Source organism: Pteropus alecto, unplaced genomic scaffold (assembly GCF_000325575.1).
Source record: "Pteropus alecto unplaced genomic scaffold, ASM32557v1 scaffold394, whole genome shotgun sequence".
NCBI classification, from domain to species: domain Eukaryota; kingdom Metazoa; phylum Chordata; class Mammalia; order Chiroptera; family Pteropodidae; genus Pteropus; species Pteropus alecto.
This window is the reverse complement of record NW_006436007.1, coordinates 282,319-309,760: the sequence shown is the minus strand read 5'-3', so window position 1 is coordinate 309,760 and position 27,442 is coordinate 282,319. Positions and strand designations below refer to the sequence as shown.

The following is a 27,442-nucleotide window of genomic DNA, read 5'->3' as shown; positions in this document are numbered from 1 at the left end:
ATGGGGGAACTCCCAGAACCCTTCCGGACCTCACCTCCTTCATTTTCTCCAAATACTTCTGACGTTCTGTCTTTATAAAGTAGCACTTAAGTATAAAAGGTCTTGTTCTTAATTTCTTCATATGTGTTGTCTTGCCTCCTTGAGGCAGAGACCCAGCTTTCCCTATCTCTGTCAGTGGCATCGTGCTACCCAGGCACTTGAATAGATGTGATGGTTCATCTTCCAGGGAGGCTGTGGTACTCCCACTGGTACCAAATACGGTCCGACATAGTCTAGGAGTTGCTGGGAAGGCATTTTTTAAAGATGAGATTAACGTTTTAATCAGTAGATTTTAAGGAATGCAGATTACCCTCCCTAGTGTGGGTGGGCCTCATCTAATCAGTTGAAGGCCTGAAGAAAAAAATACTGATGTCTCCCAAGGAAGAAGGACATCTTCCTCCACAGTCTTTGGAATTCAGCTGTCACATCAATTCTTCCCTGGGTCTCCAGCCAGCTTACTCTGCAGACTTTGGACTTGCCAGCCTCCATCATCACTCAGTTTGGAAAACCACTAAATAAAGGCCCCTCCCAGTCCTAGCACTTTGTAATAAGGACCTCCATCCAGACTTGGCAGTATGACAGTCACCCCTGGTTATGTGATGGAGGGGAGGGGACGTTGGGGGAAGGGCAGTGTGTGCGAAGAGGGCATAGGTGGGACGCAGTGGGGCACACGGTACCAAGGCTTTAGAGACAATCAGGCCAGCGCCATCCATCTGATTTCTAGCTCTGGGGTTTCGAGCAGGTTCCTTAATTTGGGGGCATGAAATAATCCCCCAGAGAGCCGTTGGCAGACTGAGATAATGGTGGGAAACACCTGGTATGGACGGGCAGTCAACAGTGACCATCCCCTCTGCTCCCTGCCTTTATGTACGTGAAGGCCTCAGGTGGGTCTTTCTCTTACAAAGATTCTCACATACTTACAGGGGAAATCTCGGACTGATCTCTCATCACCCTCCCCCACCACCACCACCTTTTTAAATTAGGGGTGAGGCAATGGGAAGGGTAAATATTATGAACCAAAACACATCACCTTCCTAAGGTAAAGAGAACATCTTTGTCTCCACACTCAGTGGACTTCTCTGTTCTCGAGGGGTGGTCTACAAAAGGGCAGGCCATATTTAATGAGACGTGGCTCAAACAGAGGGAAACGGCTCATGAGCACAGAGCACCCAGGAAAGACCACAGTGGCCAGGTTTGGGAACAAAGCCTTTTTAGTCCTGCAGGTCCTTCATTTCTCCAACCTGCCAGCAGAGAGCACCCGCTCAGGGCTGGGCACCAGGATACAGAGAGGAAAAGTCGATGGGGAAACAAGGAAAGTGTGAGATAAGGAGAGAATGATGAGGACCATCGAGGGAGCCGAAAGGAGCTCAGAGGGAAGACCAGGAGGGACCAAGCTGCACCATTACGGTCGTGGGAGCTTCCTCAAAAGAGAGGCTGAGACAGACTGGAGGCGGCCACGTAAGAAGTAAGGCGGAAGAGGCTGGAACCGGAAAGGACATAATCAGTTTAGTCTCTCTTTTTCCTCCCCAGTGACTCTGCCTATAAAATGCACAACAGAGCTGGGCATTTTCTATCTACCTGTGGACCAGAGAAAAAAAGTCAGGGGTGGGTAGAAACAACCCGAGGGTTCATCAATGGATGGACGGATGGATAAGCAAAATGTGGTATAAACATACAATGGAATCTTATTCAGCCTTAAAAAGGAAGGCCATTCTGACACATGCTACAACATGGATGAACCTTGAAGACACGATGTTAAATAAAACAAGCCTGACACAAAAGGACAGATACTGTATGAGTCCACTTATAAGAGGTACCTAGAGTAGTCAAACCATAGAAACAGAAAGTAGAATGGTGGCTGCCAAGGGCTGAGGGGAGAGGGAGAGGAAAGTAACTGTTTAATGCAGACACAGTTTCAGTTTTGCAACTTGTAGACTTTCACGGGTGGCAGGTGGTGACAGTAGCTCAACAACGTGAACGTACTTAATTTAAGACCACTGAACTGTACACTTAAAAACGGTTCAGATAGTACATGTGACTTATATATATTTTGCCACAACTGAAAAAAAAAGTCAGGGGATGAGGGTGAGAGAAAGAAAAAGAAACTGAATGAAGTAGGATGCATGGAGAGAGGGAAGAAATTTTAAAAATGCAACAAAAACAAACGACTAAAAAAAAAAAAAAACCAAAAAAAAAAAAACCGAGACAGAATTTCACAGATCACCTTTCCTGTCCTGGGTTTCAGTTCCTGCTTAAGGCCTCGCTGAATGGCTCTCTCATTTCCTTATAATAAATCCCCACTCTCTGCATTTTAATTCTCCCCTCTTAGAAATTCATAATGCACATCAGCATATTAAAGGCTCTCAGATGTCCTTCAGGAAAGCAGCCTGTTGAACTTGGTTTAACATGGCACTTCTGAAACATTTGTCTTTGGCAAGGGAAGGCCTGGCTCACTGAATAACCAGTTCCACCTCGCAGAACACACGAGAAAATATAGCTGTAGCCACCAGCTGGCCCTGGAAGCAGGAAATGCAGCGATCAGCTCCAGGGATCAGGACCCCCCTGTCCCTGCAGAGTGGTCAGCACGAGCAGTCTGGAAGGCGCCCCCTGAGAAGGAGAGTGGCAAATAAGCAGGAGGAGCTCTCGTTTGTGTGTTGTCTCTTTAGTCAACACCCACTGCATAACTGCATAACTGCTGTCCACTCTCAAAGGGGCAGGATGAAGAAAAGTGCCTTAGCCCAGAAACCAGAAGACCTGGGTCTCTGGCCTGGTTCTGCCACTCAGTGTGTGACCTGAGCAAGTCTCCTCCGGCTCTAGGATGATGAGGCTATAGGAGGGTGCCACATCAGTGAACTGGCCAGAATGGAATGTGCGGTCAAGCCCCTTACTCCCAGTCTCCCCTGAGACGACAAAACAGGACCAACTTTCCTTGGTGGCCTGTCCTCTTATTGAGGGGAGGAGGGAGGAGAGAGTGGAAAATATGTGTGCCGTCCCAGGTAAGCGCACAGGATCACATGACGGGAGCCGAGGGGGACCTGGGCAGAGAGCACAGCTAGCTCAGCCCCTGCCTTTGCTGAGAGGAAACTGGGGCAGAGCGGGAAAGCCACTTGGCCAAGATCACACAGATAAGGAGGCACGGATCTGGGATCTGGGATCTGGGATCTGGGATCTGGGATCTGGGCCCTGAGCCCTGGGCCAGGATAGAAAAGAAAAGCGAAGGGAGCAAGCCAAGCCTGGCGGGAGACCTCAGGCCACGCTGAGCATCCTGCAGAGGACAGCCCCACCCAGCCCAAGCCCCTGCAGCCTCACTTGACCACCGTCCTCCCCACCCCGACCTGAACGCAGCTGGGGCTTCTCCACCCTCTTTTCTCAACCTTGAAAAATAAGAAACGAGTCATACTCTAAAAAACTTCCCATGCCAAAAAAACACGTGGCACTTAAAGGACCGGGGGAAGATAACGTGAAATCCAGCCGTTCATCCATTCAAAAGCACCTGCCACACTCCTACTCTAAGATGAGCGCGATGGGAGATGGGGCAGAGGCGGGGGCTCCCGGTGCCTGGTGTGAATACACAAACACACAGCACACCGAACGAGGGGTACAACTCCCACCAAGGGTCCGGGGCTGTGCTCCAGAAGGCTGGCCAGGAATCTCTGTTCCAAGCTTTTCCCCTAGAGAAAAGAACAAGGGTTCGGGAACTTAGCGAGTGCTAGGAAAATGCCAAATCACGTTAGCATCTGCCACCTAGTAGCTACCTCAGAATCAGAAATCAAATTGTTAAGTTTAATTCTATCCTGTCTGCCCACTGTTGCCAAGTAGCACTGACAGTCGCTAAGTCGAACCACAGTAAAATGTCTAAGCCAGACTGCAGGGCCCAACCCCTGCCCCCTACCGACGGTCTCAAGCCTCACTCTCAGCCACGGGGCCGGCACCTCTCCCATTCGCACCCGTGGCCCAACCACAGCACTGTGTGCCGCTGCTCTGGAGTCTTCTGGTGACATCCCAGCTCCCACTCACAACCTCCCGTTCCCACACGGGCCTCCCTCTCCGAGCTGCCACCCACGGATCACAGCAAGGCTGGGTGGAAGAGGTATCTTTGGCACAGTGCTTTGTGGGGAGAGGACTGCCTTCCACAATAAAGCCATGGACCTCGCTAAGGGTTTGGAAAGCCCTGTCTCACGTTCTAGGATCCTTGGGAGGTACACAAACCACATCCAGGAGAATCACGCACAGTAAAGCTGTCAGCACTCCGAGTTCAAAACGGCCAGCTTTGACTCTGAACCTGGGCCCTCATTACACTCGTCACAGAAGATGGGACTGCTCAGGGTGCTTCCGACGATCACAGCCCAGCCCTTGAAAATATGTCCCTGCCTTCCCCCCAATAAAATGATTACATGTCAGAAGCATGTGGCAGGGCCGTGCGAGGGTGCTCCGGGCCAAGATGTTCTAAAAGCCCCTGCTGAGAACCACGGATTTTAGGACAAGTGAAGGGCTAGCACATGGGAAAACCAGGCTGAAAAGCGATACAGAGAACAGAGGAGAGTGGTGGAAACACCACTCCAGCTAAATCATGTCCATGTCAATTTCCCTGTCCCCCTCTAGGAACCCCAGATGCCCCTCGATTTCCAGGTCGCCCTAATGTCGGGGGTGGAGGGGACTGGGAGGGTGTGGGAGGAAGTGGCTCACACATGTGAGAAAAGCCATCGAGGCCATTCCGCCTTTTCACTCATGTCCCACAGGACCCAATTTCAGAAAAGTCGCATTTGCCCTTCTGAACAGACCAGCCACACTCCAATGTTTCTGTCACCTGCTGCCTCTGAGGTGCGGCCCTGGACTGCAAAGGGGTCGTGCCACCTGTCACGAATACTCTCCAGAAACAATCCTGAAACCTTCAGGGGCTGTCAGGGGCAGGAGTATGTGTGGGGGGCACTGCCGTTTCTAGGGACAAAAATGACAAAGTGAAGAGCCTTTATCGTGAATTTAGTAGAAAACACAAATTCCACCAAGACGACCAAAACCAAGTTCCTTGGCCTCCCGGGGAAGAAGCTACAGCACCAAACACCACAGCTCCCGAAAACAGGCCACAGTAAGAGGAGTCAGACCCCAGGTCACAGCGGACCAGGGAAAGGTGGTGGCGGTGGAAGGCCGGGGGGCAGGGGCGGCGATGCCACTTGAGCTGCACCTAGACAGAGGGAAGACACCACAATCAATAAGGGATGGAGCTGTCATTACAATCCCTTCTGCGTTCTGGATTTTTTTTTTTTTTTCGGACTATGTGCGTGTGTTACTTTGAAGGAAGAAAAAGGCAAAGAGAGCAGGGAGTGGAAGAGAACAGCGCTGGCTGAAGCGGGGGGCCGGGGGGGATGAGAACGTGCTGGTGGGGCTGCGAGACAGGAGAGGGTGTGTCCGGAGGGGATCCGCACAGGACATGGGGGTGAAGTACAGGTGACGGGGAGCCCCAGACTCGGGAGGGTGGCTGACCAATAGATGGCCAATAAATATTTGCTAAGAGAGAGGCAGGTTGAGGCTGGCCTATGGGAAGCTCTAAATAGCTTGCTAGGGACTTTGGAATTTACTTTAGGGTCAAGTGTTTTCCACAGTTACATTTTGCAAAGGATGACGGGAGCCATGAAGAGCTGCACGGTGAGCAGGACCAATGGGCTCTCCTGCATTTGGAGGAGGGAGCTGGCCTACATAACAGAAGTCTTCCCCACGAGTCTTGCTACACACTGGCCATGCTCTTCGAAGCTGTGGCTGACTGCAAGGCCACTCTAATACCACATGCCACTGAGGTCTCCGTCCCCGCCCTCAGGCGGCAGCTCACAGACCTGCCTATGGTTGAACCATTCCCACATTCCTTTATCCTAGGAGCCAAACCTACTCACTCCTCCCCTTCTCTAGAAAATTCTACAGCAGAAGAAGGGAGGAATAAAAGAATCTGCTCCTGGCTCAGGCCCAATGTACCCAGGACACATTCAGTTTGTGGCCTGCCCAAAGGATTAAATTATTTCTGCACTATAGGTGAGCAAATTCTCAAGATTTCAGGTAACAGGGCTCGTGTTTCATGGGTGGGGTTGGTGACCTCACTGGGGGACCAGAGGACAGGCAGGGCACTGGGCTGGAGGGGAAGCCTGAACCACCGGTCACTCCTACCCACCTTCCCAGCTCTAACGAGACTGGGGCCCTACACTCTAGCCCCGCATCTAGTCCTCATGGACTGTGCAGCCTTAGGCAAAAAAACTTCCCTCTCTGAGCCTCAATGCCTCTATTCACAAAACAATTATGATAATTAAAAGTTATATCAGCAGCTAACGACCCTCATTTACAAACAGAGAAACTGAGACACAGAGGGGACAAGCAACTTGCTCCAAGGTCACAGAGTGCAGACAGCATCGGAAGCCAGGCACCTGGGTTCAGAGCTGCCCTTAATCACAGGTGACATAACCTCTCACAACAGGGTGGACTGGAAGGGATCACAGGGGCTCACTCACTTCCTTTTGACCACGCTAAGTCAAACATGCTTCTAAAGGAGGAGGCCTGACTATGTCAAAGTCACCTAAACTCTCGCTGGTTAAGTTCATGCAGCTCCTGAGGGGTCTGTCTACGTCCAACCTGCAGTCACAAGCTCCGTCTCATAGAGGTTACACGGCTTCACTATTTCCCAACCCTGGTGGTCAGCCTGGCCACTGATCCCAAAAAGTAATAGTGGCTGGTTCAACACGAACCCATTCTCTCTCCTTGAAAAGAACTGGATCCATTAGCCCACCCAGGTTGAAACCATTCACCCATGGATGAAAGCCTGGCACTCCACTGGTAATTCAAAAGCCAAGATTGAATATTTCAACAGTCAGACTGCTTTCAAGTCACCTGGCCTCTCTAGGGCCTCCCCTAACTCAGCAGCCTTGTCCATTGCCATTGGCTTATAAACGCCCCACCTACAAGTAAGGACAAGATGTCAGAAGCAGCACTGGAGAAACACCTCATTCTCAAAAGCATTTTATTTTCCTGGCCTACAGGTAAACTCTCTAAAGCATCAAAGCGCCACACGGAGCGATTTAATACAGGAGTCCACAAGGAAGTACCCTAGAAGCACATAAAGCCTCTCTGAGCACCAGAATACCTACTGTGTCCAGAAGAACAGAATCTAGGCACTGGAAGCATGTTGCAAGCTTCTCCACACAATGGCTCTGGTCCCTGTTCACTGCTTCAGCCCCAGCAGATCTACCAGCATGTCTTGCATGGTGGGACTCCCTTCGGGCTTTTGTTTGATTTCAGAGTTCTGCCACCTGTCTAGCCTCCCCACCTCAACTTTACTTTGCGAGTGAGGAGACAGTTATGTGACTTGTCCAGGCTTCCAGAGCTGGTGGTCATCACTGAGCCAGGGTCTTCCAACACTTCAACTCCCAGACCTGGCTGCCTGTCTGACCATCCTTCAACCGTATTTTGCTGAAAATCTCAATCGTGAGATCTTAAAGAAACCTCGTTCAATTACCCACCCACCCAATGCTCAGGCAGTCCCTGAACTTTGAAGTTCATCCATTCAGTGAATAACTACTTTCTGACGCCATTAATAGGGCTTGAGGACACAAAGTGGCCCTGTCCTCAACCACCTCACGACTAAAATCCTATTCTACTTTTTAGCTGTATGCACTTGGGGAAGTTAGTAAACTTCTCTGGGCTTCAGCTCCCTCGTCTGTAAAAACTCCTGTCTCACATGCTTCCTGTGATGGATAAACGAGAAAACTTAAGCACATCAATCACCTAGTACAGTACAGCAGGTGCTCGATCAGTGTTTATCATCATTGCCATGATTTCTAGAAGGACTCCAGGATGTCCCTTAAACCACCAGCTGTATTAATACAAATGGCACTGAAATCTTATTAAGAACCACCACCAAAACTGGCTTAATCTTGCCTAGAAGATGTGGGTGTTTTTCCCTGCTTACTGATAAATGGCTGTTTGGCACAAAGGATCTCATTGCACGTTTGAAATGAATCATTAGACTACAGAATAGGCCGCAAGCCACACAACAGACCTCAGGGTTCCAGAAGGAAGCCACCAGCCACAGGGCACTCATGTTGGGGACTCCAGGCCATAGTTCCATAGTTTGTACACCCTCACAAAGAAGGGACAGGAGTGAGACCCAACCCCAACCCCAACCCCCTCCGATCAGAAAGAGGCTGGACAAAGGCGAGGCAGCTTCCAGCTTCCTCCACAGTCCAGACCCGCTGCAGCCAGAAGAACAGGCCCTCGGGCCCCACCTTCATCTAAATCCCAGCTCTGTGCTTACCTCTCACACCTTTGCACCTTAAGCAGGTTACTCAATCTCTCTGGGCCTGTTTCCTTATCCGTAAATGGCATTCATAAATGTACCCACCTCCTAAAGTCTCTGAGCTCTTTGCCTGTGGGCTAGCATTCAGCTGCTGTTGCTTTTATTTGTGCCCCAGCACCCGGCCATAAACAGCAAATTCCTAAAAAGTTATCCTGTTTACTCTAATTCCTTCATAAAACTCTTAATTCCTTCAGGATTTGCCCTGGTTGGGAGCAATCACGGCACACCAAGACGTCACTGTGAGGAATGCCATGCAGCCCTTTAGTTCGCTGCCCTTCTTAACAGAAGAGAAACTGAGGCTCAGAAAAGTGAGGGGACTTGCCCACAGCAGGGACTTGCCCATAAGAGACTCCGTCCCTCCCGCCCACCCACTCCCATGTTCACTGTTCTTCCCTAGCCATTTCTAAATGAACGGACTCAGCTGCTCACATTAATCTTGGTTATATAACCAAAGGAAAGTTGGAGAGTGTCAGTTTACACAGGCACAAAAGGGCCGCGACGACAGTGCTACCGGAAGCTCGCTCACCTGGCCTAGCTGATCAGAGCCAAGGGCAGTTCTGGAGATCTTTAACTGGTGCTACAGTCTGAGGCCGAGGCAGGGACCTTAGTACCCAGGTCCCCTGAACTGCTGACTGGCACCCGTCCCCACAAGGTCACTGCCGTGGAAAAAGCCCTCCCCGCTGCTCAAGGACTCGCTAGCCTCTGAACTAAAGAGCTAGGTGGAGCCAACTAAGTTGAGCTACAAGACAGAGCGCAGGTAACTCTCTGTGGGTTCTGCTCCCTCTCCCATACTCCTCAGTCACCTGGCAGGACTTAGGCTCCACCCGTGGGTGCCAGCAGGTGCCTTGGATTTTGGAGGATTAATACACGTGGCACTGCAGGTCACAGATGTTTCCATCAAGTGTGTCTCACCTTCCCAATAGGGGCCAACCCCCAAAACGTGCACCTAAAAGTGAATGTGACAAAACGCCCTGCTCCGCAAGCCAGAAGGTCCAAACTCCCGTCAGCTCTGCCTCCAAGTCCCCGAGGACTCCCCACGGTCTCTCACCTGGCTGAGCATCAACACGGATTCCCACCGGCAGGTAGACCCAAGAGGCTGGGAGGTTTCCTCTGTTTGGCTCATCCGTCTACTACAATTGTAAACATGTGTCCACTGAATGCATGGAGTTAACAGACTGTGTCTAAGGAGATCCTTTTTGGCCTCTAACAATCTAAATCTATAAAATGGGTAAAGAATCCTTCAAGAAACAAATGTGTGTGAGTTGTTTTATTTGGGAGGGAGATAAATCTATATTACTACACATCAGCTTGTAAACACCTATATAAAAAAAAATCCAGGAGAAACTGGAACCCTTGTGCACTGCTGGTGGAAAATGTAAAATGGTGCAGCCCCTCTGGAAAACAGTATGACGGTCCCTTAAAAAATTAAATATAGAATTACAATATGAGCCAGCAATCCCATTTCTGGGTGTATACCAAAAGAATTGAACGCAGGGTCTCAAAGATATTTGTACATCCATATTCATAAGCAGCATTATTCACAATAACCAAGAGGCAGAAGCAACCCAAGTGTCCATCCTTGGAGGAATGGATAAAATGTGGTATATAAATACAACGGAATATTATTCAGTCTCAAAAAGGAAGAAAATTCTAACACATGCTACGACATGGATGAGCCTTGAGGACATTATGCAAGAAGGCAGACATTATCCGAAAAGACAAAGGCTGCATGATTCCACTTACATGAGGTTCCTAGAATAATCAAATTCATAGAGATAGAAAGTTGGAAAAGTGGTTGCCGGGGACGGGGTGGGGACAATGGGGAGTTGTGTAGTGGGGACAGAGTTTCAGTTTGAGAAGATAAAAACGTTCTGGAGATGGGCCACACAACAATGTGAAATATTTAACACCACTGAAATGTATACTTAAAAAAGGTTAAGAGTAAATTTTTTATGTTTTGTGTATTTTATCATACCCATATATTTTTAATCCTAAATCTAATCAACAACACATTCCACATGCATTTCATAGTCTGAAATCCTGTCACAATCAAATAATTTCCTCAGCTTCCTTTATCACCTAGGACAGCAGTTTTTGTCTGTTTTTGGTCAAGGCGGCCAGGGGTCGCAAATGCACGGTGTGACCCCTCTGGACACGGCGGTCTCCCTGGCTCCAGAGCCAGGGCCTTGGAAAGAAGCATCTGGTACGTCAGCCCGGACGATCCTGGTCAGAAGGCAAAGCTTTAAAAAAAGTGCTTACCCTTGTCCTTTTCCACACACTGGCCTGTGCCATCCCAAAAGATAATTCTCCCAAGAATCAGTACCCTAACTGCTCAGGCATGGAGGTAGCTGCCGAAACCAGCCAAACGTTTGTATGGGAGAGATTAGGGGACACTGCCTGTGGTTCCGAGGCACTCCCCTGCCACCAGAGATGGGGAACGGAGGGGCCGTGAACGCTGGGAGAGACAGTGCTCCTGGAATCCACCCTGGGCAGGCCCAGGGAGCCAGGCGCCCCAGAAGCCCCGTGCACGGTTCTCAAGTCAAGTGTGGTCCTGCCAACTTCTGCAAGACCGGCTTCCACACCCTCCGCAGAGGCCACACCTTTGACAGCATGCCCCACTATTAGCCTATTATCCACAGGAAGTAAAGAGTTTTTTCAAAGCAGCCCTGTCGCCAGCCTTCTCTTGCTCATTCTTCTACTTATAATTATATCAGGTGACGTGTCTGCAGGCCTGTCTCTCATTAAAGTCTGAGAAACACAAAAGAAAGGACAGCCTCATCCATTTGTGGTCTCAGCACCCCAGCACTGTGCTTGCACTAAAACAGACACTCAAGCGATGGTCAAGGACTCAGATGCAGTAAATTTAACCCACCAGCATATACAAAGCAGGCACTTGAAGCCCCTTCCCCAAACAGTTATCGGCTTGATATGGACCTGTGCTCCAAAGTCTGATCCACCCCACTATTTTCTGGAGTCTACCACCCAAAGTAACAGCCGAGGACAAAAGCCCCATCGGAGCCAGCTCCAGAGTTCAAGGAACGCTAGAGGTCTACATAGATGTCCAGGGTAAATTTCCCAGATGTTACTGAAGCCAGATTTCCCACAAATGCTACCACCCAGTTATCTCCCTAGTGCTGGATGATTTACGTGTAAGCGGGGCCAGGTCACAGCTGGAGGGGACATTCCCCTGCTTTCTTCACACACCCTTAATACCAGACAGTAACAGCGAAGGATGATAAAATACCAGAAACACCAGGCTTGATGTTCTCGGGGTTAGGGGGAAGGACACCAAAAGGAACATACTGAAGACTCAACTTTCACTTCTGGAATCCACTTCGTGTACAAATATTTGCAGGTGCCAATTATTGCACGAGTTTTTCAGGGAGTCATTTTTAAGTTTTACTGGATGCCGAAGGGAATGGCAAGAACCCTCAATCCTGGGCGAGATTTCAGGCTGACTCAAACCCTCATCCTAGAAATAAGAGCTCAGGTATATGATTTAAACCGCTTTAAACCGCTTTAAACGGCAGCCATCTGATGAAGGGTTTCCAGGAGAGAGAGGAGGCTGGTGTGGGGGATGGGAGTGAGCCAGACCTGCAGCAGCCTCAAGCCTCAAGACAACAGGGCTGTTCTACCAAAAAGTACTCCCTATTCCTTAAACGGCCATGTGTCTAGCGTCCCTGGGATGAGCAGAGCAGGCACGGAGTCCTTGCCTTCAAGGAGTTTCTAGTCTAGGAGGATGGAAAGAGTAAATCTAAAATTATACAAGTAAAAAATTACAGATTCTAAGTGCTACAAGAGTAAAGGTAGAGGACTTAGTTTAGATTTGGGGAGGGGTCCTGGAGGTGACTTTAAAGTGGAGACCTGCCAGCTGGGGGGAGTCAGGCAGGTGAAGGACAGGAGAAAGGGGCTACATGGGGCACAGGTGGTGGCAGGTGGGACGGGGACAGAGGCCCTGAGAACGCGTGTGCCCCTAGCAACCTGTTGAGTCCCAGGAGATAAGCCTGGACAGAGGCATAAGGACACAGAGCCCACCTCAAGCCCTGAAAACCATGGCACAGGAAGGCCATGTTTACCCTCTGAGTTGTGTCAGTCCGGCTGGTCCTGGCTTCCTGCCTTGGATTGGTGAAGAGAGAAGGAATGGGGGGAAGAAATGAGGTAGATGAAACAGGAGGCTTCTCACTGCGAAATCTGAAGGGAGCACAAACCATGGGGAGCGGTGGTGTTCCCGTCACCACGAGGGAAGACGCCACTGTCGGCCTCTGCCCGCCCCGCCTCCGCGACCTTGTCACTCTCACCCGCGCTCCCCCAAATCGCTTGCACTGCCTGAGCTAACTTCATCTGTGCTGTTGGCAACACTGGTAACTTGGACCTGCTGACTGACCCCCTGGATGACTCAGCTTCCTGGTAGTGAACTTATAAAAGGTCCCCGTCAGGAAAGAGTCAGAGAACTATAAATACGGCCTTCCAGAAGCATCTGCTACATGCTCCCCTTGATTCCAGGGTAGGGCTGTGGCCATTCAGCATTGCTGGAATTGCCTGACTAAATGGCTTGCAGTCTTTAAGTGTTGTAGTTGGAGATTTCAAATAAATTAAATGCACTGTAGTTTCTAGGCAGGCACTTTGGGGTATATGGGCCCAGAATCATATACTGGCAGCTGAGTCCTCTCCCTGTTCCTCAGCCCCCGGTAGAATTCCATGCAGAGATCTTCCTAGCTTCCTCTTCTCTCCAAAAAAAAAAAAAGAAAAGTACTTTTAAGTCTGTACATTCAAAGTCAAAAGAGGGTGCCCCAAAGTTATAGTTCCTCATGGGGAAATAAAGAGTGGAAATTTTAGAACTGGAAACTTCCTGCGAGACCATTTAGTGTTAGTTCAATTTCTCCATTCTACAGATGCAGACACTGAGACTCAGACAAGTGAAGTGCTTCTCCCAGAGTCACTCAGTTGGTAGGCCTCTGGTCATCTTAAGCTAATTACAATTCACCCTAAAATGTAAACGCAAACGTTATGTCTGTGGATACCGAGGGAGAATCTGCTTCTGTCTTGCTTCTCCTTATTTCATCCCTGCCCTCCTCACTCAAGGACACCCCAGGCGGCCCAGGTCTGGGTCGACGAAGCTTCTCTCTCTGTCCCTCAAACTTCGTCCACTCAGACGTCAGATATTTTCTTTAGTTTAAAAAGCAACTTTTCGTAAAAGCCCAGCTTTGTGGTACCTTTCCAGTTTTTGGGGTCTGCAAGAGAATTTCAGAAATTTTCTTATGATTGGATTATCAGAAAACAAAGAAGACCTTTGGAAGAGACACTCAAGGACAGTTTAAAACGGTTCTTCCCGAGGTCGGGGAAAAGATCATCAGCCAGCTCACTGTCAGAAGGCTCTGGGGGGAACGGCATTAATTCCCAGGATAAGTGGAACCTGCCACCACTTAAAATTGTAGATTCCCACCCATCACGACAATTTGCAGTTTTGACTCCTTCTTTACCTCCTTCCGAAACTTGAAAGATTTTTTTTGGAAGCAAAGAAGGAGCTAAGAGTCATTCCAGCCTGTCGACACATTCCTTATCGTTATTGTATTGTTTTCACAATGAAAAGTCATTTCTGAAGCTGATATTCTTGAAGATCTAAGGGCCGACTATAAATCTTCAGTCATTTTCCCCGTCAGTTCATTTAACGCATCACCCTTCCTGGCCCGCAAAATAAATACCTGTGCATTAAGTCAGTGATCGTCTTGAGAAGCCAAGATCCAAGAGGAAAAAAATTTTTTTTTAAAATACAGCTACAATAAAAGAGAGTTCTCTAGTCTCATATACACTTCCGGTGTTTAACCCTTTCACTGACAAGCTCTCTCCCCAAATAGGGCATTTTCTGTGGCATAACTTCAATCAGATCAAATCTGCTTCTATCCCGACTGTTTCATCTGAGTAACAACTCGGCACTGTCTAATGACACCTGAAAAGGCCCACGCAAGTCCTCCTCCAGAACACCCAGAAAACAGACTCCATAACAATGACCTCCTGTGCCAGGGGAATCCGCCAACACAGAAGCAGAGGGCTGGCCTTGGGGTTCGCCAGTTCTTGCCTCTGTCACCAGACTGGCCTTTTGAAGAAACAAGACTCAGTTTCCAGAAGCTGTGAGATCCAGGAGTAGATGTCTAAACCCTGAACTGATACAGATGCCAGGGGAAAAACCCTCAAGAGCACAGTTTCAGGTCCTTTATCAAAATCGCTGGAGGCTGATGGACAAGCCCAGGGAACTGGACCCTCTGCATTTTATAGGTGGCACCACTGGAGAGAGAAAGGCCGTCGAGAAAGAGGGGACAGAAAAAAATGTTCAGCTATACAGTGGCCTTTAGAAAGCAACAAAGAATGACATGTGAATCCGAGTGTCAAGAACAGGTCCCAGGGCTATGGGCTCCAAATTGACTTCTGTCCTTCAAAAAGCACAGTGGTCACCCACACTGTCTCTCAGGTCTCTCTCGTCACCCTACAAACTGTGATCTGGGCTGGTAAAGGCAAACCCCAAACCTCCACAACTCACAAGCCTGTATTTAATTTTTTGCCACTTATCTGGCCGCTGCTCCAGCTGACATGTGCCGCTAATGCCACCAATTAATTAAGTACCAATTTTGAGCACAAAGGCCTTTGACATAACGGCTTTCCTCCCTTCCTCCTTGTTTCCGTCCTCCTCTGCTCTTTGGCTCTGCAGTGAACGTTCTCACCCCAGGAGGAGGCTGGTCTTCCCTGGAAGCCACTAAGTAGTTAGTTGTTTGGTGGCCAAACAGAGAATTCAAATTTCAGAACGAGGAGAAGGAGGAGGAGGAGGAGAAATTTCAGAACAGGGTGGGGGCGCAGGTCCTGCCTGGAGCCCCCAACATAGTGACCACAACCACAAAAACTTTCTGAGCTGATTCTGCGGTCAGAAGGCTCAGAGCAGAACCCCCAAATCAGAGTGTCAGGGGGGTTCGGGTGTCCTGATGACGGTCAGGCACCTCAGGGACAGGCCGTGACATTCTGGGGAAGAGAGAATCATATGATTTCGTATGAACATTTACGTCTCCTTTGGTCTCGATAGAGATAGGGAGATGATATTTCCTCAAGGAGCCCTTTCTAGACTCCTCCTGACAAGGTTCAGGTTCCCTGAGGACAGCCTCATCACCTCCCAACAGGAATGGTCCATCCATACATCTGTCCTCCCTGCCAGACAGGGACATCTGTGGGGAGAGGCCTCCGGTGTCAGCCTCCCGGCTCCCTAGCACGGGTACGCATGGTCACGCCCATTCAACCCCACTCCCTGGTTCACTGAGTCATTCAGTGAAGCCCGGGGGATGATGTTGCAGCTTTGCATATACCTCTCAACTCTGCCTCAGTAGAGGCATTTCTGTGAATCAGGCTAAGTAAGATGAGGCAAAATCTAGCCAACGAGTTGTGGAGACAGTGACTAAGGAAAAACTGTCTTGGTTCTCCAGTGAAAACGCACCTTGGACTGCTCTCCGCCCTCTCACATGCTCGCACGCACGCGGGCCCCCTGTCCTTTGGATCTCCCTCCCTCTCCAGTCTGATCATCAGCTAACCACCCTGCTCCTTTAATCCAGGTTCTCGACAGCCCTGGGTCATCTGTGGGACATGCTCTTTCACAGGGGAGTGGAGCACCAAGCGTCACAAGCAGTGCCGGCGTGTTGTGGGTCTCAGCCAGCCCGGCTGGTAGGCATCCCATAGGCTGCTGTGTCGACCCTACACCTTCCGTGCCCGGGCCAAGGCCAGGTGCCAGCCAGCAGAATCCTCATTGTGGGTGGCATAAAGATGACCAGTGGTCCCCAAGACAAAGGCATCTTTGTCTTACCTCCTTCCCCTTTTACTTTTCTATGACAGCATCATGAGCAAACAAGGAAACAGAGACAGGAGGGACTAAGGGGGGAATGTCCCCAGCCTCATCTGCCTGGCACTCAAAGGGGCAGACTCATTTAAAAAGTAAAAGTGAGCATATAAAATAACCCCACAGAGATGACGGGGCCCTAACTGCCCAGGGCACACGGCTGTCTTCCCTGACAGTGGACTGGGAAGACATCAGCCTTCATCACAGTGGCTATATGCAGCTCCTCTCATCGCTGGTCCTGCATTATCAATTTTAAATGTATTTCTAAGCCCGCTCGGAGTCTAATTGGCTCTTGCTCATTACCCAGCTAAAGAGACAGCAGCAGACGGCCACCCTGGTCTTTACCCAACAGATGGGAAACACTGTGTAAGGAGAGAGGTTAAGTAGCCCAAGGCCATGCAGCTGCAGTGAATCCTACAGACCCTGGAACAGGAGCCTGTATTTTCCATTCCAACAAACTAACCTCGCCCCTTTAACAGGATCCGGTTTGATAATAAATACCGTGACCTGGCACTTGCAGAATGCTTTATACTTTTTAAACTGTGTTCACTGCAAACCTGGCTGTGTTTTCTTCCTAGATTCAGTAAGTGGGCCTGAAAGGTGGGCCAAACTGCAGCCCTAGCAGACCACTGAACTCTGATGTAGTGCTCTTCTCAAAAGATCACTTTTAGGCTGTGATCTGGAAAGGAATCCTCAGGCTAGGATTCAAATCACTATATTGAGTCCAATTTCAACACCCTGCTGAAATGAGAAGGTGCCACGGCAGCTGCAATTTGCTCCAGAGAGAGAAGCCAGACAGAGCCAAAAATATCCTATAGCGGTAACCATTCATCATCATCATCCCCTTGCTCTCTATACAAGGAACTCCTACCTATACGTTGGAGCCCTAAGTTCCATGCCCTGCTTTGATTTCCTGCTGGCACTCCCTTGACTCTAGTCTCTCTCTCCCAAGAATGCAGCTGGGGCCCCAACATCTTCTCAGAACCAGCTCAAGGGCTCTGCCATTGACATCCGAATCTGCACCCCAGCACCTCATATTTACTCCTACCTGCTTCCCTTCCTTGATTCTCCCCCTTCAGCTCCGGTGTAGCAGAAAGAGGCCTGAGTTCCAGGGCATGTTATTTTTCTGAAGCTCAATTTTCTCATCTATGAAATGAGAAACAGCACATGCCTTTTCCCACCTTCAGAGGAGAGCTCAGAGGATCAAATGACAGAATATAGGTTGAAACAATACAAAAACACTGCAATACATAATTGCGACAGCAATACACAAACGTAACTAGGTATTCAAGTAATTACGCTCTTATATATAATAGGAGCTAATACTGAGTGCTTACCATGTCCCTGACACTATTATTAACACTCTAGGTGTGTCACGATAAATTCTCATGTGAACACTCTAGGTGGGTACTGTTACTATCCCTGTTTTACAGAGGAGAAAAATAAGGCACAGAGGTTTTGGTAACTTGACCAGGCGCCACCCTGGCAGTCTGGCCCCAGCACCTGTGCTGCTAACATGACCTGCTCTATTCTTAATCGGTAAGCATACTGTCTCTGATACAATCTGTCATTAGCTGGGCACGTTAAGGTTTATAAAAGCCACCCACAAACATGATCTCACCTGAGCTTCTCAACAGCCCTGTCAAGTAGGTAAGCCAATGACACTATTCTAAAAGACTAAATTAGTCTCTTAGACAGGGAGGCATCAGCCCAGAGAAATAACTCCCCCAAGGTTTCGAAGCTGGTTAACAGCGGGACTGGGACTCAAATTCATGGCGCCTGCACGCCCTGCACCAGCTCGGTGCCCTTTCTAGAGGCCTCCATACCAGCACACGTCTGAAGCCCACACACCCCTCTCCAGCCCCTGCCCACAGCGGCATCTCCAATGCAGCCTTTATGGCTGTGCCAGGGAACAAATCCCATGGCTACAACGAGAGAGCCAGCCAAACTCACACTTTTGTGAGTCTCTTGCTGGATATGGCCTCTGGATCGAGGGGGCTGGCAGCCCCAGAGGAAGTCTCCTCCGTGACAGGAAGCTGTAGCCCCCAACTTGACCCGCGATGGCCAGACTTCTTCTAAACCTGTTATGCAACAACTGCTTCGACTAAGCTGCCACTGGGATTTCTCTCTATTTCAACATGTTTTGCTTTCTCTTCAGAGAAAAAGCATGAATGTGAAACCATAACACCTCATAGTGACCACAAGTTGAACGGCCCTTCCCGACTGTCTGGGATTACCGGTAGGGTGGGGGATGTTTTCGAAGGTACCTTCTTCTGTGAGCCAATTTCAGCTCCCAAAATGACTAACAATCTCAGGAGTGAGGAAGAGGAGGTGGACTGTGTACAACTGAGGGCCACTGTCTCCTGCAGGAGAAGGAGCCAACTTAAGAGTGCCCGGCAGAGAAGCCGCCCTGGCGCTCCCAGCGGGCACCAGACCTTCGAGACGGCACCAGACCTTCGAGACGGCAGCCTGAGCACCCCAGACCTTGTGCCTTCTTTAAAGTAAATATCGAGTTGGGCCATTCTTCTCTTTAGAGGGACCCAATTCCATCACCTAAGCTCAGGATCTAATGACAGGAAGCATGCTCTGGGGACAGGGACCAGGACTCATTTTTGTTGTCCCACGTCTAGCACAGAGCCTGGCAGAGAGGACACTCGGTACCTGTGGAATGAACGAAGTGGGTGCCCAGGTGACTTCACAGTCCCATCAGGATATAACTGTGGCTTGCCTGTCCTACCGCAAACCAAGGACAAAGGAAAGGGCAGAGAAAGTCTTTCTGTGGCCGAAACAAAAACACAAAACACAACACGAAAGAAAATAGAAACGAGCATTTGTTTAATAGCAGTTTTTAAAGCATACTTTTTCACATCTCTTTAAAACCACTGTGCCTTCGTTCACAGAATACCTTCGCGTGTCTCACTCTGGTGGGCCTGCTGGAGCGGGTGAGGGTCCGGGGCTCTGTCCACGCCACATGAGGGAGTTCAGGATTTATTGCGAAGGTAAAAGGGACAGCGAGGAGAGCATCAGGTGGGCAGACTCCACCCACTGTGAACTACAGCCATGGGGCTGCTGCTCCTCAGCCTCACTCACCAGCCATGCTACACCCTCAAAGGAGGATTTTCCCATTCCGATCGGCAAACCTTCCCCCTTTAACAGGATCCCAGCTTGATAATAAACACCATGACCTGGCACCTGCAGAGTGCTTTATACTTCTTCAACGGTGGAAAGGTTTGTTCCCTACAAACCTGGCTGCGTTTTCTTTCTCGATGCAACGAGTGGACCTAAAAGGTGGACAGAGGGGCACCACTACTCTTCCCTACTCGAGATGAGGAAACTGCCGCTGGCCCCGAGGCCAGAGCGAGCAGGGCTGGCCGTGAACGATTTGTGGTAACTCAGTCAACAGACACTCCACCGAGCACCTACTATGTGCCGGCTACTGTTGCCGGCAATGGGAAAGCGCCAGAGAACAAAAAGAGCAAGAAATTCCTGCCCACTGGGAGCTTACGTGTAAATGAGGGAGGACAGACTATAAACAACATAAACATTATAAATATAAACAAAATATATAAATAATCAATAGAAATAAATAGTATTATGTGTTAGAATGGAACGAGTGCTGTGGAGAAAAACAAAGCAGGGGGAGGCAATAGGGAAGTGCAGGTGGTGGGGGCGGGGCGGCGGGTGTCCCCAGTTGTGACTCGGATGGTCAGGGGAGCTGTCAATGAAAGGGAGCCAGCCAAGTCCCCTGAATCAAGTCTCCCTGGGGACAGGGAGAAGACAACAAACTCAAGAGATGTTACGGATGCAGGAACGGCCAGGTCTCTGAAGCACGTGGCGGGTAGAGAGAAGGGGAGGAGGCGGGGGTGGGAGAAAAGCTGAAGATGACCGCCAAGTTTCTGAGGAAGGAGGCCCAGGCCAAAACGCAGGCCGAGGGGAGGTCAGGGTGTCCACACTGGACACACCGAGGTCAAGGAGCCTGTGAGGCAGCCAAGTGGACACGTCTGTAAGGCAACTGGATACCTCGGTCCCAGAGAGACTGGACTACAGACACTGATCTGTGAGTTATCAGGACCCGGGTGAAAACTGAGATGTGTTTTCTTCTCTTAGGGGTGGAAAAGAGGGTGGAGGGCAGCACCCCGAGGAAGACCAGGAGGTTAAAAAGGGACCAAGCAGTAGACAGACCTCAAGTGGGGAGAGCGGGAGCTACGGGGTCTCAGGGTCACAAGGAGCACCTTACAGAGGGGCCCTGGGCAGGGACAGAGTCAAGAGCACCAGAGGGGTCAGGAGAACAATGACTGGGTTCAGCAAGAAGATGACGAGCCGTCTCCACGAGGTTTCTGTGGAGTGGTGGGCACAAAAGCCAGAGGCCTGAAGGGTGACGAGGTGAGAGAATAGAGACCACGAGTCAATGATCTTTTCATAACATGATCTTTTCATAACATCTATTATTTTAAGGAGGAAGAAAAAAAAAAGAGTAGCAACAGGAGTTTGTCTGTTTCCGGGAATAAAGAGGGTAGTACTTGGGGTACAAGGGATCGAGGTGAGATGTCTATGGTTGGTTCGCTATTTTAGATGGGACCTGCAAATGATTTTAAGAAGGAACCAATGGGGGGTGAGACCAAAGAAACAGGAATTGGGTTACTCAAAAGAGAGATGGCCAAAATAACTACCACCGTGGCAATTTATCAAGACTATATACACCAAACGCTGCAGCCAAAGCTCTGCATAGGCTGCCTCATTTAATTCTGCCAGCAACTCATAAGGTAGGTGTTGGTATTAACATCGCCACTTTGCACACAAAGAAACCGAGCTTAGAGAGGTCAAACAGTGTGTCCCAGGTGTGGAGCCAGGCTTCAACTCCAGGCGTGAGGGGTTCCCACACTTTGCCCTTCCCTGCCCCCGCTGAGTCACCCAAGGGGAAGGACCCTCCTACCTTATGGGTGAGTTGGAAGACAGTGAAAGGAAGATGAATTTGACTGGGGACCTGGTTCCCCTACGAACCAGGAAGGAAGATATCACGCAGAGGCTGAAAAAAAAGGAGGGGTGAGGGCTTGAGGAGCAAGAGCATGGTCTGAAACAGCTGTCAGGGAGGACAGAAGCAACCTGACCAAAACGCATGGAAGGACAGGATGAGGGCCCGAGAGGGATGGGCACACTGGCACCAAAGAGGCACCATGTGGCTTTCTCATGAAGGGCTCGCTGCCCGGCAGCCCAGCGGTCAGCCCAGGATCGGGGTTTGGCCAGGCTAGTGTTAGAAGAACCAAAGTCATAGAAACGAAGGGCCCAGGGGCTGCAGTGATGGGCCACAGAGTCCAGGCTAGACGAGGAAGACAGGGACGGGCTAAGAGGGAGGTAGATGAGGCAGAAGACGGTGCACACTGTGTCCGTGAGAAAGCTGTGGCCAGGCTATGAGACATCGAATTTAAGATTTCAGAGACAGGCAGGTTCTGGTTTGGGACAAAGCCCCATGAAGTAAAGGCCATTGATCTGTGAGGCATAAACAACAGAGGGATTTGAACGTTAGTTAGGTGGTGACTGAGAGGGGACATTCTTAGGGTGATGACGGGATTTGTGGAGAAGCAATCTGTGATCCAACACCTAAGTCTGAAGAGAATGAGAGAAAGTGACTCGGATCACACTGATGATGATGACAATGACACCTAGGGAGCATGCACCACATAGCAGGCACTATGCTTTAAGGACTCAACCTTCACAGCCACTGTGGGATATCAGCACCATCCTTTTCCCTTTTTACAGATGGGGTAACTGGGCACAGAGAGATGAAGAAACGTGCCCAAGATCACACCTAGTGGGAAATGGGATCCGGTCCAGGCAGTCTGGCTCAGGGTCCAAACTCTAACCATTCCACTATCCTGCTTCCCAGAATGACAAGTCAGGCCGGAGTCTTAGGGTGAGTAGATGACAGAGAGAGAAGACAGACTGATGCTGGTGGAAAGAGATGGCAGGAGCTTCAAAGAGAGGTTGATAAGAGGGCGGTGGAGTAACAGAGAAAAAAGGCAGCAGCCCCGTGCCCAGCCCAAAGGTGTCGCGGTTTCAGCTGATGGGAACCACCTTTCATTGAACTGGTATCAGAACCAGGAAGCAGGAGCACTCAGTGACGAGGTAAGAGAGCTAGTTACAAAGCCCTTCTGCGGGTACAGTGCCAAATAAGGGAAGACGGAAGCAATGGAAAGTTGGGTCAGGAAAGAGAAAGCAAGAAAAAAAAATTAGTATCTGCATTTTACAGATAAAGAAATTACGACTCAGAAAAGCTAAGTGTCCTGGAAGTCAAAGACCAGGATCAGCATCTCCCCAAGATAGTACTGAGGGTGAGAAATCCCAGGTCAGCAGGCGCTTGACGGAAGGATTACAGTTAAACAAAGGGAAGTGATTAGACACAACCCTCCTATGAAAAATGTCAGCTATGAACACTCAAGGTGGAGGCAGGGGGAGGAGGGGACGGGAGGGGAAGGCAGGCTCTGGGGGAAGCAGGGCTCACGTGCCTCCTAGAGTGATCTAGCAAACACCAGGAGGCGTAGAGATGTGTCTACGGCCAGCACCAATGGCCAGCACTGCTTGTTGAAGGTGAAAAATAGGCCCAAAGAAAATATTTTTGAAAGAAAAGGTTGGGTACTAGGGGGGACAAAAAAGACCCAGAAGGTTCTGGGGTTCAAGAGAGACTGCTTCATTCAATACAAGCAAGTCAGTGCATTCAGTGGGTCAGGGAAAGGCAACACTCCAGCGTTGGAAGGAAGTCAAGAACCCAAGCCTATAAAACAGGGGAAGTGGGACTAAAGTCCTCAGATCAGTCCTTGCTCCAAAGAGTAATGGAATAAAAGCCCTCATGAGTGAGATGGCCACAGGTAGCTAAAACGTGCCCAAACGGAAACCAGGAAAAGGGATAAGAAGCGCACTGGACCAAGCACCTCCAGCCCTCGCTTGTGACACCCATCTGATCCTCACGTGCACACCCCTGTGTGGTTTAAACGAAGCAGTCACTTAAATCTCTCCCTAATATTAAGCCCCAAGTGCCTCTCCCTACTGATGAGCTGAAGTCACCTGAGACCACCCTCACTACCCACTAATCATGCTAGGAGCTCCCCTCCAAACCCTCTCCCCTCAGCCTATACCTCTCCCATTTCTGGGCAGAGAGGGGTCAGGGCAGCAGAAGGTTGCCATGTAGGGCCAGGTGCTGACTCTGGGATGGGGTGGGACCTCCGCCCATAACCCTCCAGCAGCAGGTTGCAGGGTGCAGATGCCAGCTACCAGCATTCTGCCTGGGAGCTCATGCCACAGAAACTAAAAGAAAAGTTCAAGAATGCTCCTTTTCTGACTCCATGCCCCTCCCAAATCCACCTTCCAGGAAAGCACCTCCCATTGAAGGAAGACAGAAAAGGGAGGGGAGGGATCTGAGGAGACAAGACAGGGGAAGAGAGACAGAAAAATCACTGTAATTTTGTTGCAAGAACTAGAGCAATTGGGGATTTCATGCCTTTTTGAAGCTGAACAGCAACAACCACACTGTACTTTGTTTCAAAAGCAGTGAAGTGGGTGGGAGGGGACTCTGGCAGCTGCCTTCACTCCCTCCCTGCCAGCACCCTCCCCAGCCTGTGCTGCTGGGACCCAGAGGAGCAGACTGAGAAGGTGAGGAATAATGCGCTGTCCTGGCACCTGCCTGCCTCGGCGCTGCTCAGAGCTCAGCAGAGCCGGCACCTAACCCCGAGATCAACCCAAGGCTTCCAACTAGCTCAGCACCCACCAGCTCCTGGAGAAAATGCTGTCAGTCATCCGTCTGCACCCTGGCTGGGAAGGAGGACTCCTCCTAGCAGAGCTGGGGACAGCAGTTTCCCTGACGAGCAAAGCAAGAGAAGGGCTGTGAAAGGGTCAGCGGAAGTTCCCTCGCTTCAAATCTTTCCTGTTTCCTTTTGCCCCTGTTTTCATCACTGCCGGACTCAGCATGGTCTACAGTCTAGGAGTGTGCCTAATCTGGTTGGAATTTCCTCCTCCACCCACCTGGCATTCTCCCCACAGTCTTGAGCACTGCCGACCAGGGGTTCTCACATCCACCCCAAGTGCTGGTCTAGGTGACCACGCCACTTGCCACTTTGGAGCACCAGGAAGAAGGTCATGGAAAACTTGCTGCAAACTCCAGTTAGAGAGGAACAAGTAATGGCTGACCATTTGGCAAAAGCCCCCAGAGTCCCCATGCTCTCTGCCTCGGTCCCACTGCAGGGCCTTGGAACCAACAGGAAACCTGCAGCCGAGGGTCCCAGTAACCTGGCCCTTGACAGATTAAGTGAGCACTCACAGCCTACCACTGTGGGACTAGGTGAGGAAGACACGGGAAGGGGCAGAAAAGTTGCCAAAAGTCTTCCAAATATCTATTTAGTAATCACAGGCCGTTGACAGCTGGTGCTCAAGAGATCATATTAATGATCATCAGGGTCAGTGTTTTTCTTACTTTTTTGGCTGTAATCCCCATTCAGAAGTGCACTTTACAAGAGCCACTCAGGGACATGCACATACACACAAAACCCAAACAGAATTTCCTGGAGCAAGCCTGCTCCTACTGCATGCCACGCACATTCGTATTCTGCACTCTCACCAATTTGTCTTTTTTAAAATGTTGATCCCACTGATGGGTGACAACCTACAGTTTGAAAAACACAGGTCATGAAAGTGACATTGGCGGGGGGTGGGATGGGACTTCATGGGAAAGCGTATTTAATATTATAATTTTAAGCATTAGCGACGCTGGCTTTCTACAGTTATGACCACAAAACCAAGAAGCTTTAGCTCTGGTCCACACTTATCGAGGATAGAAAAACTGGAAAAACCAGGCCCACCCAACACTCTCCTTTAACTTCATAAATGTGTGCCTTATAAAACTTTTTCTTCCAAGATACAATTTACATTGATGTGGCTTCAGCTGACATAATTACCTGAAATTTCAACCAACATAAAACCGGGCAATGGGTGTTCTGTGTTCACAGAAAGGGGAACAGGTTAAAAATGGGAAGAAACATAGAACTGGTCCATGGCCCCCACTTTATTTACGAGTGTCAAAACAAAGGCACAGAACACTGCCTAAGCAAGTGAGGGCCAGGGCTTGAAACCCAACCCAGGGCTCCTGACTCACTCAGTCTCCATCAACCGAAATATCTAAGAACACAGTCAAGGTTTCTTCAAGTGAAGCAATGCCATGACTGAAGCATGGATGCATCTCTGATATCTCACACTGGGCCCAGGAGACCGTGCTGACCTTGGCAGACTTTGGCACTCCGCTGCGGTCTCACTGGGGTCCTGCAAAGGAGCTCACACACTTAACTCTCTCTGCACCTTTTCTCTCAGCTGAAAAAAATATACAAGAATAAGCCTTGCTACCCCTCCCAAAAATGTTTTAGCAAAAAAAAAAAAAAAGAGAGGTGCTTTAAAAAAAATCTTCAGGCTTAAAAATGGAAGAACCCTTGCAGGTCATTATTTGGGGTCAGAGTTAGAATCCCAGGACCCAGAAAACCTTACTCATTAGCTAATTCGAGACTTCATTTTACAGTCAAGCCCTATAAGGTGACAGCCAGGCCAGCTCCTTCAACCACACACACCATTGCTAACCTGCCATTGCCACGGAAAGTAATACTAAGTACACAGTAATGTCTGTATCGAAATGTAGCATCGTCTAAGGGGCAGGGAAGAAACTAAACACAGATCACACACTTTAAACACATGAGATGAACGCCTCTTCAGAGTGTTAAAGAAACTCAAAAGGCATAACTAATTTTTTTCTAATCCTAAAGATAAGCTAAAATGATGCTCTGAACCAAACTCATAGTAGAGGCCAAGGGCCTCAGAAGTGCTATAGTTAGTTCCTTGATGGAACATTCATCTCCACGACCCAGTGGGGCTGGTGGCTGCTCAAATAACATCTCCCTGCCCATAACTTTCCCCACACTCTGTCCAAGGCTCTTGAGACGACAGCTTCAAATATGAGGAATTTTATTACATGTGAGGGATTCTTTCCTAGACTAATGCCACCTGGTATCTGTCCAGGGTCTTTCCTGGAGGAGCTTTGAAACTCTAAGAGACAAGATCTCCTCCATCCCTTCCATAACCTTAGCAGGCAAGGATCATTCCTCTAATTCTCCATGGGGACTCGGGAAGGACAGAATGCGTGATGGCTCAGGCCCACTGGCAGACTCTGGGCCTCACCTTACTGAGAATACCCAAGCCTTCTTTCGCTGGACGCATGCCTCTCCGGGTCACTGACTGCCAACTCCAAGAGAGCTTGCCCAGGGCAGGGAAACCCTCTGAGTTAGACGTTCTGGCCTTCGCAGAGCTGGTGTGTGGCCAGTATCAGCAATAAGATAGAGCTGCCAGTTTGGGGGGGGCGGGGGTGTGGGGAAAGGGCAGGGAGCTCTCTGCCTTTCAAGAGAGGCTCCTAATTTTCCAAAGCACAGTGAGGCTGGAGTCAGAGGATACGGTGGAGTATGAGCCTGAGCAGGTTAAGCAGTTCCCCTTTCTGTGCCTCGACTTCTTCACCTGTTAATCCCCAGGGCTGCAGTATGAATTAGATGAGTTACGTCTACGCAAATGCAATGTGTCAATTCTACTATTACTTCCCTGCACTACAGAATCCCCTGGCCACTGGGGGTCCTGAACAGGCTGACAGGGGGCAGCTCTCTGTCGAACAAATTCTGCCTGGCTGAAGCTGCCTCCTCGCAGAAATGCATTTAAACTACCTGGGGAAGTGTCCGGTGAACTGAGTGCCTATTACACAACCCACGGCAAGGGCTGGATAGCACAACGCTCTCCTTGCCTGCCCACCTCCCTGCAACGAAAAAAGAGAGAGCAAACGTCACGGTAGGGTCTCACTGCCTCTCTGCTGCTCCGCTACCCGAACTCCAGGGAAATAAATGGGATTCTAAGAAAAGGGGGATCGCACAGGGCGCCGCTGAATCAGCACCCCCAAGAGAGCTGCCAAGAGAAGAAACCCTGCCACTCCCCAAAACACCCAGGGAGCAGAAGCCACACGCCTGGGTCGGCCCGGCCGGGGCCACGTTTCTCAGAGCGAGCGTGGTTAGCGCTCCCCTGCGGCGAGCTCGCTCGGAAACGGCGCACGTGTGGGCAGCCAGAGCCACCCGGTACCCGCGCGCGGACGCCTCTCGCCGCGCCGTGTACAGCGGGCGCGCCAGCCCGAGCTGCGA

General features: G+C 49.9%; 1 protein-coding gene across 3 annotated transcripts in view; it reads right to left on the bottom strand.

The window, feature by feature from the left end:
- The window catches only part of SLC25A37 (solute carrier family 25 member 37), a 34,891-nt gene that overhangs the window by 6,739 nt on the left and 710 nt on the right, over nt 1-27,442 (bottom strand). Inside the window, exon 1 of one of the 3 annotated variants that reach the window (XM_015589245.2) lies at nt 24,001-25,597. The exons of the other annotated variants lie outside the window; for them this stretch is intronic. The gene's annotated coding sequence lies outside the window, so the exon portion shown is untranslated. Of the gene's footprint in view, nt 1-24,000; nt 25,598-27,442 lie in introns of those variants that run through there. 3 annotated transcript variants of the gene reach the window in all.